Raw genomic sequence first — 12,268 nt, forward strand, 5'->3', positions numbered from 1 at the left:
AGCAGGTTTGGCATGCTGTCCAAGGAAAAAACCCTGAGCTCTGAGATAATTGAGCCAAGGGCTTCCACCTGGTCAATAAGCTTTTAAGGGGGTCCATGATCAGTCAGAATTTTACCCCCAACCCCCCCCCCCCCCCTTAATTTTTTTAAAGGATTTTCCAAATGATGTTTTACAGAACAAGCTAATTTTAAAAGTATGTCTGATAATATTTTTTTTCTTCAGGATAGTCTCATTTGTTTTATTTTAGCAAGAATAAAAGCAGTTTTGAATTTTTTAAAAACCATTTTAAGATGAAAAATTATTAGCCTCTTTAGGATATATTATTTTCTCGCTAGTCTACAGAACAAACCATCATTATGCAGAAATGTCTTGAAAAAAATATCGAAAATATGATGTGTTGTCATCATGGCAAAGAGAAAATAAATCATTTATTAGACATGAGTTATAAAACTATTATGTTTAGAAATGTGTTGAAAAAAAAAATCTCTCCATTAAATAGTAATAATTCTGGGAGGCTAATTATTTTGACTGTAGGTCTCGAGAGCTCCCCCTGGTAAAGAGGGGAAAAGGAGGAGATAGGGTGGAAGGGTGGATTCTTCCAAAATGAAGATAAGGCAGTAGGGTGAGATTGACCTATTTATTGTAAGCTCAAATCAATATGACTGCATTATTGCTGATTATGGACGAGAGGCCAGCTGTCAGATCACATGCTCCCCTCAAAATTGGTATGTAAAACTCCACTTAATTTTAATTTACATACACCGATCTGGAGTATTAAAATGTTTTTTTTGTTGTTTTTTTTTTATATATATATATATTTAAAAGAAGGGCTGCACGGTGGCAAGAAGGTTGCTGGTTCAAGCCTTAGCTGGGTCAGTTGGCATTTCTGTTTGGAGTTTGCATGTTCTCCCTGTGTTCGCATGGGTTTCCTCCAGGTGCTCCGGTTTCCCCCACAGTCCAAAGACATGCGATACAGGTGAATTGGGTATGCTAAATTATCCGTGTACATGTGTAAATAAGAGTGCATGGGTGTTTCCCCATGATGGGTTGCAGCTGGATGGGCATTCACTGCATAAAACATTTGATAGATAAGTCGGCGGTTCATTTCACTGTGGTGACCCCTGAATAATAGAGTGACTAAGCTGAAAAGAAAATGAATGAATATTTAAAAGCTATATTGTGAATTTTCTTGTAAAATTTTCCTTCTTATTTTAATGGAGACAAAATAATTAAACATACTGTCAGGGTTCAGGAAGGATGAGGGAGCGAGGACTCAAGTGCAAACAGGATGATTTATTGATAATAAAAATAAAACAAAATTAGAACAAAAACCACCCCGAGGGGGAAAAACATAACTATAAAACAAACACTCAAACAAACTTGGATGGGCTGGCAGGACAAACAGGACTGGATAGCACACGACATGGAAATAACGACGAACTGGCAAAGGACTGAAAACATGAGGGGGATTATAAAGCAAAAAGTAAATTGACACACAGGTAAACATGACAAACGAAACACCACGCTGCTGACAGACGAAAACAGAAACACGAGTACAAGAGCGCACGCGTCTGAGTGACGCAGAGCGCGCGCGCGGCCGCATCAAGCAGGAGCGCTCACCCTCTGCGAACACCCACGACGGCGCGCGCACACACAGAGACAGAAACAGGACCAGACATGGGTAGTGTCCGAGTTCTGCCACCAAAACAAGAATTTACAAGACCAGAGTGGCAGAACCCTGACACATACTTCTTTTAATACTTAATTTTTTATGACTAATTGATTTATTCTTTCCCATGATGATAGTAAATAATTTTTAATAGGCAATTAGCTTTGGTTAGGTTAATCAGGCAAGTCACTGGACTGATTTGTTTAAACTGATTTGTTCTAAAGACAATCCAATTTAAGAAGGGGGGCTAACAATTTTGACCTATTACATAAAAAAAAACAGTTTTTTTCCCAACCAAACTAAACGAAATAAGACCAAAAGCCTAAACATTTACTCAGACTACACCCTGCTTTCAAAAGACTTTCAGGAAAAAAGTTGTAGAGAAGCCCAGATGTTGGCTACAAAAACATTTCAAAGGCTGGCAAAGTGGTCACACTTAATTTTGATAGTCTGTTTGTTAAATTTAAGTTACATTGCATCTACATGCCAACTAATTCTCATTAGATTATAAGTAAACTGTAAGATTGGGGTTAGGGTTGGGCTTAGTGTAAGTTGACATGTCCTTGCAAAGTTCGTATAGTCAGTTAAATGTCTGTTTAAGCAGCAGTGTCAACAGATAATATGTATGACAAATATGATGGGGATTATCTATAGGCACTGTATATTTAATGTAATATGTAGTCACATGAATATTGAAAGCAGTTGTGCTAAAAGCAATATTTACCGTTAATTAAAAAAAAATCTTTTTTATTAGTATTCCTATTATTTAACATCTTTAAACATTTCAACAGCAGCCTACAAGCATTATCCTCAAGAAAACTTCTTTAGCCCCCCAAACACAAAGCATGAGCCTACTGATACTTCAAAAACAAATAAGAAGCAAATGCTTTAATTGGTTGGCATCTGTGTATGTTGTTAACAGTTGTGCTAATTTCAAGGATTTACTCCTGCATTCAAATGTGCTTCTCGCTTCCAAATCCTCGCAGTGTGCACCTGGCTTCAGGGTATTTTAAGCTATTGCGATAAATAAAGAAAAGTCCTACAGCTTTTGTTCCAGAGATATGTGCCAGATGCTGCGACAACAGATGTGAAGCCCCACTGTCACGTCTTTGAAGCTCTCCGGCATCTCAGGGACGCCGCGAAGAAGATTATGCCTGATTTTGGCTCCATGTGCTGGAACCACAAGCACAACAATCAATCCTGTCCTAAACGGCGATGACCATAATTCAATTAATCTAAAACGACTATGGTAATAAGAGCAGCAACACATTTCTAACACTGAGACACTATTATAATAAAACTAACTTGCATAAATTTCCAGAACTGTTTATTTAGACAGTTATGGGCTGCAATGATTCATAAGCCCTTACATTAAACTAATACAATGAGTGCTGGTTTATTATCTGATACATTGCGAGGTAATGAATGCTGAACAAAGAGGGGTGGGATACACTCTGGATAAACAGAGAGATGATGGTCTACTGTTTTAAAGGAATGCAATATTAAGCAATAATGTTTTACATGAGCCATTGTTGACAAAGAGGAACAAATGCAAATTTATTTTCAAACAGAAAAACAACAACAACAACAGCAACAAAAATACATTGTTTTCATTTGGATCTAGATTTTTTTAACAGATTTTTGACAGTTATGTGCCTGAATTATCAAATAATAATATCATGTAATAAGGTTCATATTTAAGAATTTCATCAAAAAAATGTAATGTCTCACTACACAATTTAACTGTCAAACTGTTCACTGCTCAATATAAATGCATAAATTATAACAAGGTTATTAAAAAAACAACTTAACAGTTATGAATGGGGGACCCTAAATAGTCAAAGATTCAAAGCTTTGATTGGAGGAACCTGATCTCTCATTCGAATTTAAGGGTAAATATTGAAAAGTGGATCATGCCATTTTAGCTGTATGGGGGTTCCTAGATGTCTGATTTCACACAGTACAACCAGTTTTCTTCACTTAAGTTACTTTATAGCTTATTGTCATATAAATATTGCTGTAATAAAAACATGAAATGAAAATAAGAAAGCTTTTAATAAGTACTTTAACGGGTGAATAAATTCAACCACCCGTGAGAGCTTTAACCTTTACTCTCCCTAATATGTGACTGACAGAGGAGCGTCTAGAGAACATGATTTAAAGCTTCACAATATCTGTGATAAAAAATTTATTAATTTAGTTGAAATTATTAAAAGTGTGAGAGTAAAAGATGAACGAAACATATTTTTGTTCCAATCCAACCTCATATCACTCAATATAACTCCTCACACTTAAATCTTTGTTTTAACCAATAGAATTCTCACAAGTCTGTTCTTTACTTATACTATAGTTTTACTCTTACTTATAATATAGTGTAGTTCTATTATAAATGTTAATTTTATTATGAAAATAAACAAGCATAAATTTGACTGGTTTGCTGTGGCACGCAATGTGCCTGAATGCGGAAAACCAACCAACCAACCAAGCAACCCAACCCAAACCAAACCAAACCAACCAACCAACTAACCAACCAACTAACCAACCAATCAATCCACTCACCCACCCACCCACCAACCACCAACCAACCAGTCAACCAACCAACCCAAACCAAACCAAACCAAATCAAAAAACCAACCAACCAACCAACCAATCAATCAATCCACTCACCCACCCACCCACCCACCAACCACCCACCTAACAACCACCAACAAACCAACCAACCAACCAACCAACCAACCAAACTCCAACCAACCGACCGACCTACTAATCAATCAATCAATCAATCAATCAATCAATCAATCAATCAATCAATCAATCAATCAATCAATCAATCAATCAATCCACTCACTCACTCACTCACTCACTCACTCACTCACTCACTCACTCACTCACTCACTCACTCAACCAACCAACCAACCAACCCAAACCAAAAAACCAACCAACCAACCAACCAACCAACCAATCAATCAATCCACTCACCCACCCACCCGCCAACCACCAACAAACCAACCAACCAACCAACCAACTTTCATCCAACCGACCGACCTACTAATCAATCAATCAATCAATCAATCAATCAATCAATCAATCAATCAATCAATCAATCAAGCAATCAATCAATCAATCCACTCACTCACTCACTCAACCAACCAACCAACCAACCAACTAACGGAACAACCAATAGGGTAATTAAATGTCTTCTTTTTTTGGTGCCAAAATAAATAATAAATAGAAAACCCAATGTCAAAATAAATTGAGCAAAAACACATACAACATAAAAAAACTACTTTCACCCAATATTCAGTTCACTGTGCATCTTCAAGATAAAGAATAAAGAAACCTGTTTTGCTGCCCAGTAGTATGATGAAGCACATTTGGCTTCAGGATCAGTATAAATAAACTCCATACAGGCAGCAAAACAGGAACACAATGTCTAGACCTAAAACTAAACCGATAAAAACCTTTTTATCAGCATCGGAATGGATTTGTTTCAGTATAAGCTGTACCTAATAGCTGCCTTCTACATGATTGAACTCTTGTGCTAAAGGCTAACCGGAGCCTTTTGCCAAAGCCTGCCATCTTTAGGTGCTAAATTAGATGTGGAAAGGTTCTAATTATGAAATGTAAATAGCAACATTAGTCTCTGCACATGTTGACACTGATATAGGCTTACTTTCATGTAAGCAAGTAGAGGCTCCACTCTTCCTTCCATTTCTGTATCTAAATGAAGACAAAACCCACAATATATAAGACACAGCTCTGGTGAACCTCCTTCTGCTGTTTGTGGGCGAGATAAGAAATGCCACTAGAAGAGCTGAAAATACTCATCAGAAATCTAATAGAACAGGAAGGCAATCATAATGCACTGACATGTCAGCTCAATAGAGCGATGCAGAGAACGAGAGAGAGAGAGAGAGAGAGCAAGGGAAGAAGGGGAAGAGAAATGTTTTGACAAAAATCTGAAAAAATGAGCCACTCAACTGGTTTGGAACCATTTTAAATAACGACAAAAGTTCAGATGTCACAGCAAAGCCACTTTCATTTAAACAGATATGATTTTGTCCATCCGGTACACACTTACTTTGCAAGACATTGCAGACATTTCTGTGTATTTTTGTTGGGTTCTGATATGTTTAGTTGAATTGCTTTCAACTAGCTTTCAACTAAAGCTTTAATTAGCATGCATTAAGCTTTAATTATTAGCATTAAATAACTGTTAAATGGTTAGCACAACACGACTTTCAGAAATGTGGCACCTTGAGATGAAGTCTGATAAACAATCAAACTAACTTTTTCTTCATCACACACATAAATGTAGTTGTAAAAAAGTTTAATTTGCAATAATGCATTCATAACACAAGTACAAGTACAAGTTCTCTGTTCAGAAAGTAGAGCAAAAAATATAGATTTAAGACCACAATGATACATTTATAGCATATTATAAGAGTTCGCCCTTAGCTGATGATTGATTATGGAGCTTGTTTGGCATGCTCGTCCCATGTCCCGGGAGAGAGCCCTGAACTTGTGAGATCCTCGAGCCCAGGGCTCCCTCCCTTTGCAGGGTGAGAGGGGAGTCCGAGTTCAGGTAGGTCTCGAGAACTCCTCTGCTTGATAATGTTGGAAGTAGATTAATGCTATGAAGTGTCTACTGTCAATTTAGATTTAGCAATTTACTCATGTTACATGCTTTTGGTCTGTGGGAGGAAACAGGAGAGCCCGGGGAAAACCCATGCAAACACGAGGAGAACATGCGAACTCCGCACAGAAACGCTGACCTGGCCAGGGAGTGTCCGAGCCGGTGACATTCTTGCTGTGCGGCCATGTTGCTAACAACTAGGCCTTCGTGCTGCCCTGACAAGGAAATGGGAGGAGTAGGGGTGGAAGGGGGAATTCTTCAAGACGAAGATGACTGAAGTAAGATACTGTGGTTATTTATAGTGGTTAAGGAGTCGTCTTGGTAAATTGGTAATTGGTAAATCAGTGTTAGCTAATGTGGACCAGGTGCTATCAATCATAAGCACGTGCTCCTCTCGAAATTAGTTTATAAATAAACTTCACAAAACGGGGAAAATAAGTATTAAACACATCATGTTTTTTTCATGGTAATTTGTTTTTCATTTCTTTAAGAAGCTGTTGACATTGAATTGATCCACATTTTGGTAAAATCCCAAACATTACAAACAAATAAAACAAAACAAACAAAAAAACTGATAAATGAGTTATGTGAAATAATAGTAGAATGACAAAAGGTGTACATACTGAACTGAAACATTATATAAAAGGATTTTAGTTTTTTTGTCAAGGCAGCTTCCAATATGGAGAATGAATTTACATAAATTGCTCACACTGTAAACAAATTCCTGTAAAATTCGCAGTAAATTAGTGGCAGCAAATGGCAAGTAACTTACTGTAAATCTAATTACAGCATAAATACTGTATTAACACTTACAGTGCCATTTATCTTGCTGTATATGTATTTACAGTATTACATTTCTTAACTGTAAAATATACAGTGATCTTCAGTTATCTTATCTGTAATGTATTTTCATACAATATATCTTTGTAATTCATTGCTAGTTTATTCAATCAGTACAAAAAAAAAAAAAAACTCTATTTTCCGCTAAAACCACTGATTTGCTATTGTGTTCACTTGCTCAACAGAAATGATTGTGATTGTCCATGACAGTCACCGCTGTTTACCAAGTGCAAACACAGATACACGGACACTGGAACATTTCAAAGTCGTGATAATCAGTCGATGGGGTATATAGCAGAAACTTCAGGCAGAAAAAAAAAAATCCCTTTCTGTGATTGTCACGTTTCACGTTCATTTGTTTTACTGTATTTTGATTTACAGTAAATTAAAAATACTGTATTTAATGGTCCCAAGAGAATATTTCCCACAATGCAACTTTAAAATGCAGTATCATACTGTATAACTGCTCTACAGTAAAACACAATTCATTTTACAGCTAATACTGTGCAATTTACAGAAATTGTTAACAGCGTAGGTGTGAGTTTTTCACAGACATCAACAAAGTGTACATATCTTGATGGTTCTGTGGGTCTCGTCTATAAAATCTTTTCTTACATGTATATTTTATATTGGATTTAAGTTAGGTGACTGGCTGGGCCATTCAACAACTTGATTTTCTTTCACTGAAAGCATTTGAGATTGTACTTGCTGTGTTTTAGATCATTGTCTTTCTGAAATGTCCACACTGGTTTCATCTTCATCCTGATAGTGTAGATGTTGGACTGAAGCAGCTAATATTCATTTACAATGACGAAGGGCAGAGGATTGCTAAAGAACTAATGAGAGATTTCAGCTGCTGTCTGGGCTTTCACTGCCATTTTTACAGCTCCCTTTCTTCATGTGTTCAATACCACAAAATTTACAAAAGTATACAAAAATTTGGTATTTTTAAAGTGTTAAAAATGTGTGTAAGTGTTAAAATGGGGTGTTAAGATAAACTAGCCGCGTATTTTTAAATTAGGAACATACTGTATCTAGTTTGGGTCAGTTTTGAAAACCAGTACTCAATATATAAATGACAGCCAGTTTAATGTATAGCATGACGTACAATTGAATTGACAAATGTTGCTGTTTGGTTCAAAACAAGCAGGCTTCTTCCGAATTCTCCCCTCTTCCCTTTTTTACTTCATAACTGACAACACCAATAAGCAGGACTGCATGATGACAACTTAATAAGCAGACAGGAAGTGTGAATGTTGTCTGAGTGTGTGTAAAGAGAAGAGGATTTTTTTTGCATGCTAGTTTAGGCTCGTGTTTTTGAGGAACAGGTTGTGACAGTTTGGCACACACGGTAAGAAAATAATGAATTCCAAATATTTCTCTCTGTTTGCCTCAGTGATACTGTGAGATGACGGGTCACTTCTCTAATAAGAAACCTGTGACTCAGGCCTGTGTAACAAGACGTTCCCCTCAATCATTTTCAAGTGCCTCTGCTTCCTGGAAGAGAAGACGCGAGGGCTTTATGCCCCTTGTTTGAGAGGTAACTTTCCAAAACTCACACTCTGAACTCACACTGTGTACTAACAGCATTCCCAAAAAAAGGCCAGAAAGTCCCAAGAATTCAGCTCTTGAAGGAATCATAACCTGCAATTATCCGTTAGCACATGTATATTTAAAGGTTTGAAGTCAGTAATATGTTTTAAAAGATATATATATATATATATATATATATATATATATATATATATATATATATATATATATATATATATATATATATATATATATATATATATATATATATATATATATATATATATATATATTTTTTTTTTTTTTTTTTAGCAATAATGCATTTGTTTGATTAAAAATCAAAAGTATATAATTACACATTTTCACAATTCATTAATTTTTTTGAGCACCAATTAGCAAATTCTTACCAATATCAAACTTTTGAATGGTAGTTTACACACTTCAAATGTTTTTCTCTTCCAGGAAAAACAAACAAATGACTCATACTGCACAGATGTTTGCTCAATCAGATGCTGGAAATCAGTGTATGTCTCAGAATTCATATAATTAGTTTAAATAATGAGTTATACATATGTTTCCTAATAAATATGTTATGGGGATAGTATTTTGGGCATTCACATGACAGTAAAAACATTTGTCAAGATTTTTCTATTCTCAGCATTCTCAATAATGATAACTAACCAGCTTACTTTAGTTTATTCTTTTCATTAAAACAGTCAAATACTTACAATTAGCTAGCTAGTAATAAATCTTAGCATTCAATTTTATATTCAGGTAATTTTCATAACATTACATTTCAATTTGAATGACCTTTTATGCAGCACACACAATATATTGTAAAACAGATATTTTGAAAAATGTCTCTGAAAAACAATTCCCTTTTTTTATAAACTCAACTTAAATCTTAATTCGATTTTAAAGGAGGCCTATTATGCAAACAAATCACTTTTATAAGGGTGATTTTTTAAAAGTTGTATATATAACCAGGCTCTAATAGTCAAAATTAATTAATTCTGTTTTTTATACAAATTGCAGAAATACTTTGATTCACATTCTCCCTTTGTAGGTCTCTTCCTCATTAGCATAAACAGTCCTTAAGCCTCCCTTTTCACTGCGCACAACAAGCAACAGACTGGAAGTCATTCATTTCCAATAAAGAGTAGTCCGGGAGCTGCGTGGAGTTCCAATCACTTATTTATGCGGAAGATTTGGATCCGAATTGAGCTGCGGATCCGTTAAAATATTTGAACTCCGGTGACTTGACCGTATGCGACCGGCTGACTGAACGTGATGTATTCTAGTGTTGTCAAAGCAGGTCCATGTGCGCGAGATGAGACATACTAGCATTTTTTCTTTATTTTTTGAATCGGAAAAAGCCTATATATTAAAAATAATAATAATAATAATAATTTTATGTTGTCTCCACATTCCCTCCAATATATATTTTTTGCGGTCTATGGGTTTCTACTATTCATTAATTTATTCATTCATTCTTTCATTTATTCATTCCTTCAACTCTTAGCTCTTGCTCATAGCTCTTGCTTTTGCACTACTTTAATTCGGACACTGCGAAAACAGCTTCTCTCCCATGGTGCACGTCAGAATGGAAAATTCTGTGCAACTGCCATGAGGGGGCCTGTTCCGACAGTCGTGTAAAATTGTTGTGTGCAGTGGAAAGGCGGCTTTAGTGTGAAGCAGCCTTCACCATTAGAGTTTACTCACCAAAATTAAAAAAAAAGGCTGGCAGCATAATCTTATTTTAATTTAAAGGGACAGTTGCCAAAAGGGTACAATTTAGATCAAAGCCTAAAATAGTCAGTTTCAAAGTCTTATAAAAATATGTGTGGTGTAATTTGAGCTGAAACTTTACATACACACTCAGTCTATTGTAAAAAAGGGAATAATATGTTTAATTTAAAGGGCACCTATTTTACCCCCTTTTCAAGATTTAAGATAAGTCTTTTGTGTCTCCAGAGTTTCTGTAAATTTTCAGCTCAAAACACCCATCAGCTTATTTATTAAACCTTTCCGAATATAGGAGTTTTCTGCTCTGAACACATTGTAGCTGTTTTTGTTGCCTGTGCCTTTAATGCTAGTTCTCCCCGCCCACCTTTTCCACGTGCCTGTCAGAGTATGCCTCAATATCCGCCTCGGCTGTGTCAGTGACAGACATGAAGAAAGCAGATCTCACATAATGTTAGTGAGAAATACTACAGTAAGAACTTTCCCAATGGTTATTTGATGTATTTGCTGTGTTGTTAAATCGTCGATGAGAATGATGAGTCACACACATTGTCTTTACAAAGTTTCAGCACACACAAACAGTGCATGTATTTAACTTTGTACTGTTTTTGCATGCAAATGTGACAAGATACACGTAAATATCCACTGCTGTATCGATGTCTGTTTTTTTAATGTACAAAATAAACCTGATTTAATGTCCACAAACCGGGATTGAAGCTTCGTCTTTTATAATTGTACTGACATGGGGCTGTGGTGATAAAGTAAAGACGATGATGATTGATGATCACAGAGAGCTGAACAGATCTTTTAAACCAGGTTGCTTTGCGCACATACTGTCTTGTTGATACATTGTAAAAAAAAAATCCTGATTGCCTTAAATCTTTAGTCAAATAAGTTCATTAAACTTATCTTAAACTGACCTAAAACAGCTCGTGTAACTTATAAAAGTCAGAACATGATAAACTTAAGCATTGAGGATTAACTTAAATATGATTAAATAAGTAACAATGACATAAAAACATATGTTGTCACAACTAATTGATCGTCTAATGTATTACAGTGTATGATTATCCGCGAAACTACAGAAACATGCTAATATACAGCTGTCAATCAATTCGGTGAACAGGGAAAACGCACTCCTACATCACATTGCTGTGGGCCTCAAAACGAGAGGGATTTGGATCTTATTTTAACATCAGGAAATTTAGAAAATAGACTTTTTGTCTTTATATTACTCCAATATGACTGTGGACACACTATAACTACACACAGTTCTCTCCAAACAGCTTACAAAAGATGATTTTCATCATAGGTGCTCTTTAAATTGAAATAAAGTTACATGCATTCACACATGAGAATCGAAACAATATTACTTTACCCTTTCAACACACAATAAGCTAACGCTAAACACTTGTGGTGACCACGGTGTCGCGACTGCCATTACTCTGAACCAGTTCATCCCAGCGTGATCTCAGAGAGCCACTTTTCTCTCATCGATCTGAGTGTCCAACTGTGAAGAATAACTGCAACAAACACCTCAAACGCAGCAACACAGAGAGAAGTTACTCCTCCACCACCATGCCAATCACCATCACCCACTCAAACAACTTGATAGGTCAGGAGAAGTGAGTCATCAGCATAAATGGTGGCTTATACAATCATGCGCTTTTCATTTGACCGAAAAAAGACAAGGCAGTATTTAAATGAGAGCATGGACACATACTCGCACGTGGTTAATGGCTATTCTGTGGAATATTTCGGTGTAATATGCCATAACACTTATTCCAAATGAGCTAATTTGTTGGTCTGGTGAGCACACAAATCCCGTTAAGGTGTAATTTAAAGAG

The 12,268-nt window shown here is 36.0% G+C and overlaps 1 protein-coding gene across 21 annotated transcripts in view; it reads right to left on the reverse strand.

Moving 5' to 3' along the window:
• The window catches only part of cadm2a (cell adhesion molecule 2a), a 755,249-nt gene that overhangs the window by 114,957 nt on the left and 628,024 nt on the right, over positions 1–12,268 (reverse strand).

The sequence above is a fragment of the Danio rerio genome, chromosome 10 (genome assembly GCF_052040795.2).
Source record: "Danio rerio strain M-AB ecotype USA chromosome 10, GRCz13ab, whole genome shotgun sequence".
NCBI lineage: Eukaryota > Metazoa > Chordata > Actinopteri > Cypriniformes > Danionidae > Danio > Danio rerio.